Source organism: Lissotriton vulgaris, chromosome 5 (assembly GCF_964263255.1).
Source record: "Lissotriton vulgaris chromosome 5, aLisVul1.2, whole genome shotgun sequence".
Taxonomy (NCBI): domain Eukaryota; kingdom Metazoa; phylum Chordata; class Amphibia; order Caudata; family Salamandridae; genus Lissotriton; species Lissotriton vulgaris.
The window spans coordinates 641,462,522-641,472,643 of record NC_141693.1 but is presented as its reverse complement, the minus strand read 5'-3'; positions in this window follow the sequence as shown (position 1 = coordinate 641,472,643).

Sequence of the window (10,122 nt, the reverse complement as noted above, 5' to 3'; positions counted from 1 at the left end):
CCTGACATTACAAGAATGTCTAGAGAAGAGCTGTTGGAACAGCTAAACACATTAATAAAAATACATAGGCAATTAGTCCAATATGTAATACGGACTGCAACAGTCCAGCCAGCTGTTAATACACCACAGCTGACCCCTCATCAGGGGAACACAAATAAAATTACACCACAGAACATACAGTCATGTCTTGGTAAAACACCCGTAAAACGGGAACAAATTCCTTTCTGGTTAGCCCAGAAAATCACTCAAATAGAGGCAGTATTTCCTGATACTACCCCTATTGAGAAACACAGAATCTTGACCATCTGCCTTCCTATGGGAATCGCACCACACGTGGAGGACTGCGACACTTGGGGTACAGTCTTTGCTTCCATTTACACAAAAACACACGGTGTTCCGTCTATGGCGGTAATACCAGACGTGCTAAAACAGATTCAAAATGAATTCGGTCCAGAACCAGCTTTAAATCTAGGTATGAAATTACTGAAAGACTTCAAGCAGGTCACGGCTATATTATTAGCCAATGTAAAGGGAGAAGCAGCATCTGTGGCGATTCGCCAGAAGTTGAGGGAAACAGATATAAAAGATCCTGTTGAGCTTGCAAAAATCATAGAAAAATGCTATGAAGAATTAGGTAGAGACAGCTTGGGTGGGAAACCAGTTAAGCCCCAACTGCTCGAAAATCCTGAAAAATTATTTATTAAAAATAATTTAAACACTCCTAAAAAGAGCTGGGATGGAAATAAACAATCCACTCCCAAGGAAAAAGTTTTCCAGTCCAGAGGAAGGTCTCCTCGACGGAGGGAAAGAACTCCGACTCGAGAACGCCAGTCTCCCCAACGGGAGCCCTCTGAGAAAAGATATAACCTTAGAAATAGGGATAATATAAAAAAACCTGATAGATATCAAAGTATTGATACACGTCCCTCTCGATCTTTTCCACAGAATTCGGAAAGAAGAGGACGGTCAGACCCAGGAGAGCACACCAAGTCCAAAGACAAGGAACCTGCTCAAAATAAGAAATCTCAATTTCAGAAAAAGAAGGTAGCCAGTATTAGAGTAATCAACCATGCCGAGAATACTGAGGACACAGTTGAAAAATGGGGAGTGGGCATTGACAATGTTGGACAGTGCAGCAGAAATCAGTATAGCGCGCAAGATCTTGATGAGTCATCTGGAGACAGTGGACACGAATGAATACATTCAGGTTGAAACTGCCGACGCCAGACTTAGCGAGCCCCATAAAATATACGAAATAACATTGCGTATGGAGGGTGATAAGACTAGGAAAATTAAGGGTCTATTTTGGGATAAGCTCTCAAAAGGCTATGATATTCTGTTAGCTGAAAAAGATTGGCCCCCGGAGTTTGTCAGGGAGTGCCCTCGTAGCGAAGAAGTGATTATGCCTGCCTTCTCGAATCACATACCGATTCACAAAAAATACACATATGCAAGGAAATGGGCTGTAGCCCAGGCACCTGCATTGTATAAAAATCATGTAGGATGGGATGAGGATTCTCCGCCTCACAAAATCCAACTAAAAAGTGAACCAACTGCCCAACGGCAGTATCCCATAAAGCAAGAAGCTAAAAAACAGGTCAGGGAGATCTTAGATCAACTTGAGTACCAGGGGGTGATTGAAACATGCACCTCTCAGATGAACAATCCTTTGTTTCCTGTCTCCAAGCCAGACAATTCATATCGTCTAGTTTTGGACTACAGACACCTTAATACATGTTGCAAAACTTTTGCAGTACAAAACTCGCATAGTGCAGCCCTAATGAATAATATAGTTAGGAAAAAATATAAAACGACATTAGACATTTCTAATGGTTTCTTTTGTCAAAACATTGCACCAGAAAGCAGATACTTGACCGCTTTCTCCGCATTTGGGTCACAGAAAAAATTCTGTCGACTCCCACAGGGGTTCAAGAACAGCCCAGGACTATTCTCAGCTAGGGTAACAGAGTTACTACAAATCTATGATGATGAAGCATTATCTTACGTAGATGATATTTATCTCACAGACGACGACTTGGATACTCACTTGAAAAGAGTGAACACCATCATACTTGGGTTCGCAGCAGAGGGTTACAAATTCAACTTTAAAAAGTCTCGAATTGCCCATCTGACAGTACTGTTTTTAGGGTACGAATTATCAAGTGAAGGGAAAAGCCTAGCGGACAACTTCTTAGAGAAGTGCGCTGTACTCCAAGCTCCAAAAACGCTGAAGAATTTACAATCCATTCTAGGTTTTCTGAATTTCGGAAGAACTTACATACTAAATTACGCAGAGAGGGTTAAACCTCTCTACGAACTAATAAAACCTGATTTAAAACAAATCAATTGGACTCAAAAACACACAGAAATTTTGAGATCACTGCAAACAGACATGTTAGCAAAAACAAAATTAGATACACGTGACAACACGATCGATCTTGTAATCCGAGTCATCCCAGGAAGATGCGGATTCACGTACCTAACCTCTAATGAGGGAGAAAAGGTACCTATTTCAATTAAATCTCACTTGTACACACAAGCAGAAAAAACATTCAGTCACACAGAAAGAACTGTGAACGCAGTGCAAATCGCATTAGCAAATGAAAGAGAACTAGCACACGGCAAACGGATTAATATCCTTACAGCGGAATCCGCCTTCGAGGCGCTATTCAGCCCAGTAAACCTGCCTACAGTGTCACTGGACCCGAAATGGATACAGTTCATAGATTCTCTAGGAGCGGAAGACGTGAAATACTATTTCGCCCCGCAATACAAAGAACTGAATGATTTAGAATATGAAGAAGAATATCCTCTGCCAATCGAAATTTTGCCTCTCCCACAATACGCCTGTATAATCTATACAGATAGCTTTGTACAGCATTTCAATGTAGAGAGTAAATCCTACAATGCAGCATGTGCGATCATTAAAGGTCGTTGGCTGTGCGGTAAATTCAGACCGAAAGTAACAAAAACTGAATCTGTAAGAAACTGTTCGGTTCAGAGAACTGAAATCAGATCTTTAAAGATGGCGCTCGAAAATGCAGAACGCGAATTCCCCACACTTATCGTGTGCGATTCTCATTTTTGCGTCAATTCTTACAACAACAAACTGCAGAGTTGGATCGAAAACAACTACAAAGATGACACAGGTGCCACAATAAAGCATAAATTGCTCTGGAACGAGGTAGCTCTTTTACACAAAGAACTACAAAAGACTCACGTGATTCACGCACAGAGTCTTCAACGTGATGGCGTTCACGTTGCAGGGAATTCATTGGCTAATACAGCCACCGCGGAAGCAACTAACCCGGCTTCCGTAGCCACAAAAAAGCGTACAGATAAGTATATAGACGGGGAAACCATGCTAGCAGTAAAAACGACCGTAAAAGGCGACTGTGCAGCACTACCCGTAAACTATCCACTCAATTATGCATACATAATCGATGCAAACTCCGTTCCTTTTGCTCGAATCCCTGGAGTGGGGGATAGAGTAATTCCAAACAGGAGCAGGAGGGGCTTCCTCCTACTGGAAGCACACATGGGGTTGGGTCTGAAACACCAAACAATCAAAGCCTCTCTGAAAGAATTACAATCAGAGTACTGGTGGCCAGGAATGAGTATAGATATTCAATGTTTTGCTCAAAATTGTAAAGACTGCAACAGAGATCGCAGTAATGAACAGGCCAGAGTAGTTTCAGGATCCCTTCTAGACAGCATAAGGCGGTCTATCTGCGCAATCAAAGAAGAGAAGCGCGTCCCAGTGTACAACGTTTAAGACGAAATGCACTTAAAAAATGAGGCCTCCAGCGCTCGGCTGACGCTAGAACGGTTATAAAAGATTTGCGAGTCCATATCGGCATATACGCAATTACCACGTTCCATTCTGACCAGGGTCCTGCTTTCAGCTCTCGAGCCTATAAGGAGGCCATGGCTAGCATGGGAATTGGGTTGCGGTATTCTTGTCCGTCGCACAAGTGTGATAGAAAGAAAAAACCGGGACATAAAGCAATCTATAACAGCGAAGGTATTAGGTTCAGGCGCTGGGTGGGTCAAACATTTAATAAGTGTCCAGACTAGTCTTAACAACATGCCAAGAAATTCTCTAAAAGGTTTCAGCCCATACGAACTATTGTTCGGAATAAGAATGCGCGTTCAGGACCTCGATAGTCAGATGTCAGTGGTACAAGAAGAAACAAAGCAGTTTGAAGTAAAAGACCGTTTGGCTGTTTTACAGGAACTGAATGAAACAAGAAAATCATTAAGCAACATAAAGTTAAAGCAACAGCCAAATACCACTGACGAGGCACCACCCGCAACAGCCCCAGCAAGGCCTGTCTGGATTCCAAAGATTGGGGATCTAGTCAGAGAAAAGATCGCGGTGAAGAAGGAATTTGGGCCTTCTTACAGAAAAACAGTACCTGTCTTAGCAGTCACCGGAACAAGATCAGTTGTGCTACCGCCCCTTGCTGGTAAAAAGGAGAACAGAGTCGTGTCCATCGATCTGGTAAAACCACAAGCATGTGGCCTATAATCAACAGTAGGCCCAGTGGACTCCCAAGAAACAACAGAATACCCAAACTTGCAACAATCCAAGAGGTTCAAACTGAAAGACTAATCACATTCGATCAGCCTGCAGTGCACAATGAAGGACTATGCAATAATGCCATGGAACTCGTGTCTCTTGAAACACAGATTGAAACAGTTCGTCAAGAAACAACACCAGTCTACACTAATGTGGCATTAGAAAGTGCTACCGAGAGACAGATTGAAAGAACAATCCCATCAATTGACAGAACTGCCTCTGGTTATTTCATCAACTTCGACAACTTCTCTGAAGATTTAAACGACCCAGAAGTAATGCCAGAAACAAAAAGTCTTTTAAAGAAAATACAACAGGACTCCTTCAACAAATCAAAGAACTTTATCTGGATTCGCCGTTGATTGAGCATTGGATTATCACAGGGGTATTCATACTCCTACTCTGCCTAATTTTAGTTTTAATTTTAGGAAAGTTCATTACAATTGAATGGACACAGCAAGTCAGAACATCAACCTAGTCCTGAAACCACACAGATCATCCCACGTGAAGAAAAGAGAACTGTCAACTGTAAATGTCACAGCAATTCCAATACCTGGTGGGGTAGTATGGGAGAAAACAGACTATGAGATCTATGGTCCGGTCGAAATCCTGAAGTATCCTCATCAACTAAAGGTTTCCTTAAGTGACTTTGTTACACCAAGTACATTCTCTGATGATTGGGACTTTAACAGTATTAATGACATGATGTCTGATTTAGTAATGTCAGCTAGATTCACAGATCATGATTATTTACAAGGTTCATCTAGTTATGAGCAGTTATTCTGTTATACCCACTATGGGGATCAGTACTTGCATAAATCTGCACAGCCTAGAAATGTTTTTATGTATAATCAATGGGAACATTGTTCTACACCACCTAAAAGCAGTTCTAAAGCATTTTTTGAGAAATTCAAATATTTTTCAGGGTTTAACACCAGTGATGCAGAAACGTTTTATTATAAACTGTTAGATAAAACAGGAATGAAAACAATGCTGACAAATTCTAAATTGATATATTCAGAAGCATTTTATGACAAAATGATGACAATTGGTTTTGATTATTGGAAAAATAATATTGAAACAAAAACAATTTGGGGTACAAAAGATTGGCAGGTGCAAGGCATAGAAGCACTGTTTAGAACCTGCATGATACCAGAACAAATGTTATTTTTAAATGACACTGTACACCAAACATCTTGTCTTGGCCTAGCTAAGAACAAAGAAATGAAAACACCGTCTATACCAAAGCCAATAGCTGAGAATACAACTGCAGATAATGAGTTAGACGTGTCACACATTTTACATTTCAACAGAACACATCCTGATTGGAAAAAGTGGTTAATCTGGCCTACAGACACAAATAGCTGTCAAGATAGGTTCCTGAACAAAACACAGGGTTTAAAAATGACCAGATTAGACTCAAGATATTCCCAGAGACAACATCCAGGAATTATAACCACATACAGTGTAGGTAAACTCTGCCTAGAATGGCTAACTTCATCCACACTGGCTGAAATTAAGCAACACTTGTCTTTGTTAAAAGATGGTGCTGATTTGCGCGATTTCATTCTTGGACCACGCAAACAGCGTCAAAAGCGTTTCATAGCGACCAGTATCTATGCTGCTTACAACGAGGCTTGGAAAGTAAAGCAAATTGAAACTGCTGAAAAAATACGAGAAATTGATCGTATTAATTTGGAAAAATCACTTTCTGTGGTAGACAATGGGTTAATGACTCTGTCTTCCAGAATATATTCTTTGGACAATATTGTATCCTCTGCCTTTGATGTGATAGACAGAGATTTGCTAATGTTACAACATGGCCAGTCTCAATTACGCTCTATTATAGAACTAGGCTGGACGCTGCAAAATCTTCGTTCAGGCTATGTGCCTTGGCGTCTGATAAACACAACGTCATTATTTTCCATTTTTAACCTTACTGATAAACAGATCAGTTTGGCACAGAAAGGAGCAGACTATACAATCTTGAGCATCGAGAAACTCGAGAGATTACCATTGACAATGTCAGAGAGTCCTGTCATTGAATGGATAATACACGGAATTATCACAATTCCGATAACAACTTTCCGCTTTAAAAAGTGCCTTGAATACATACCTGCTGGCCAGTATGAACAATTGGGTAAGGGATATGTTAAATCCGAATGGAAATTACCATACACTCATTCTTGCTATAGTGACAGCGACAAAAATGTATTTCTTAGTGGTGAAAATTGTAAACACTCACTAAGCGGTATACTTTTGTGTCAGGGTATTAATTTACACGGAGCATGTGATGGCAATTCAAACAACCTTTCATGCCACCAGCTAGTCACACCTGCAACTCAGATAGAGCCCTTCTTTATGCAACTCGCAAACGGGAGTTACATTCTAAGAACGGATCACAGGTGCTGTGGCCTCGCGCCCGGACTAAGTTATCTAACAGAAGTTACGTCCATGGTCAAATGTTGCATGCAAGCATTGTTCCCGAGCGGGCCTCCAGACACAGTGACTCCCCTCTGGCCTCGTCTGAATCTCTATTCTATACGAATTGATACATTAAGCAAAATGAAATCTGTGCTTTTACAGACAACAGTGCCTATAACGTCATCTAAAGAGACGTATGATCTTCTAGTCGCAAGGACGGCTACTGAGGTCCATGACCTTTTATCAACAAATTGCCCCGTGCATTTCGTACAAATACTAGACCAACTCCTTAACATGTCTAGTGCTACAAGCATCCCAGGCATATTCAAGACAGTCTTTACGGGACTGCTAACACCCTTCCAGGCAATTTTGGGAATCTTTCCTAATTTTGTGCACTCCATCTTTGGTGGTATTCCACTATTTTTTGGACTCATCGCAGGGATTCTATTTTTGACCCTTCTGCTACGTTATGGCAAACCTCGGCTCAGACATAGCTCCCATGGGAATGGAAGAAAGAATCCTAGCAATGCGCTACAGGGACAGGATAACTAACGTCCTCGGATTGGCCAGGCTGAGAGATCTAAACATGACCTGGTTCCTTTCATTCAGACCGATATGGCAAAATTGCATTTTACCTGTGCTACGGTGTATGCTTTGCGGCGAGGAATGCGTGTTGGACATCTGTCTTTCACTTCCATCAGCAGTACCAATGGACGTCGATACTTTGCTCAGTCCAATAACGGCTCACGCATTGTGTTGTCCCCAGCGGCTACCAATCCTGATGACGGCATTCGTGGAGACTCCTGTACTACAGCCAAGTGGTAACAGTGGAGCGAGTGACAAAAGCAACATCATCCAGGTACAACGTTCTGTGAGCATTGCTGATCCTGCCTTCGATGACAGCAATCATTCTCACACCTGCCAAGTTTCAGCGCTATCTAATTTGGTTGAACTATCACCTGATTTTGTAGACCAATTCTTTGCGAGCCTGTCTGATACGATGTTCTCACCCATAGAGAAACAATAACTTTTGAGAAGCTTTCCGACACACAGCGTTCCCATGAACTCTGAATTCGGCCTTCAGTTTTGATCAACATAAAACTGCCAGGAGCTTTGGTAAACTGATTTTTCTTTGAATTGGACAATTTTTTTAAAATATTGACCCTCTCTTTTTGGCACGAACAATTCTTTGCTTAACGTAAAAACTATTCTTAGAGAACAGAAGCTTCATACTTCTATTTCTAAACACATCTAGAGACATAATAACATAACACCAGCCTCTAGCACACATATTATTACAATGCATTTTTATGTGATGATTTATCTCGCATTTCTTCTGTCAGAGATACTTCATGTGTAATTCTTTTGCATAATCGTTCATCGACTTCATATGCAATACCTTTTGAATGATTACTATGCTTTAAAAAACGTACAGTACCTAAATTCCATGTATTACAAGTACGCCTATTTCGAATGCATTTATGTATTTTGGGGTGGGCTATGTTACACAATGTTACACATACATCTAATTGCTTAGTTTTAGTAATTTTGATGGACATGAATTCGTGGAGTGGGTGTCATGTGCTTATCTAGGTTCCTGATCGATACTGTGACCTTATGCCCCTATTCGGCTATAAATCCATTTATTCCCTATATTGGCATAACCGTTCAAGTGCGATTTTCTGTAAAGTCATCTCTGGCCTCACACGAGCAGAGCCACAGAGCCACATTCCAGCATGACTCTCTGCTACTTCCTTTGCGACCAATTAGTGCAATGACAGAGCAGCAGTCACTATCTGATATTCCTAGATAACACTCCGAGTTCTTCAACAAGATAAAAACTTAGCAAACCTGGAAATCCCCGCTTGCTATGTTTTGATTAGTAATAGAACTCTAATGAGTAACTGATAGCTGCCACTTCCTAGTGACATCTTTAATTGACGTCTTATGTCCAGCAAACTTGCGTCAAACCCGGCACCTGTCAGGTATAAATATTACCAACGTTGCCTTAAGCAATGAGCGAACATGTTGCTGATGCCAGCTGCCTGCATGACCCCGTGTTGGTAAAAACTAGCACTCTGTCGCTGCAGCCTGCTATCCTGTGGTGGTGAAGCTACTGATTACCATTATCGCCGCTACAGCGCGACCTATGGTGCAGTACGCTTGAGGAGCCGTGCAGCCGTCCTCTGCGAAGACATCCAGCCCAGCTGCCCGCGGACGCTGTCACCCCTCCTTCCTCCAGACGCGCTGAGAGAAGCCGCTGCCTTTCTCGTGCAGAGAAATCCAGTCCCGGCGCTTCCGGTTTACCCTCGCGGGTGACTGGGATATCGAGAGAGACCCCTGAAGGAGATACCAATCCTCCATCATTCTATTCAGAGGTATGGTGTTGACTAAACCCTTAGACGAGAATTCTTGAAACAAACCTTGGCAAAACCAACTTAACTTAAGCTACTTACTTACTCCCCCTTCTCACGTGTTAGGCCTAGGTCAGGCACACTGGGGTAGGCTTAGTTAGAAGCACCAGTTGAGTATGTTAGCCTAATGTATATATGACTGTATATATGTTTTATTACTTTTAAACCATTGTATGGCTAAGAAACCATATCAATGCTTTTACAGTTCTATTTCGCTATTCTTATCTTACTGTACGTACTTTTCATAATAACAGTTATTGCAATTGTGGCAATACATTTCTCTTGTATGAGAAGAAAGACTGTTCAATAAATGTTAACCTTTATTGATACACGCCCGTCTCTCTATTCTCTACATACCGTGAAAGTAAACTGCACTAGACTGACTGAGTGAAATCTATGTCTATTGTTTCACACGACCCTAGAGATCGACTCTTGATCTGAGGAGCAAAGTTGTCATGTTGCACGGTTGTTGGAAAGCTGAATCCCTTCTTGTCTGTGCCAAGGAAGCTGATCACTTCCTATGCAGAGAAGAAAGTTTCCAGTGACCTCTGAGCTAGTTGGTAACACAACCCAATTAAGTTTAGCATAGTCAGTGGAGGCCTGGAATATCCGCAGTTCCACGTCGATACTACTGTTTATGTTATTCCAATGCGCAGGGCCTAGTGGGAAACTAGGAACTACACTACAAGGGTAGTATTGTACCAT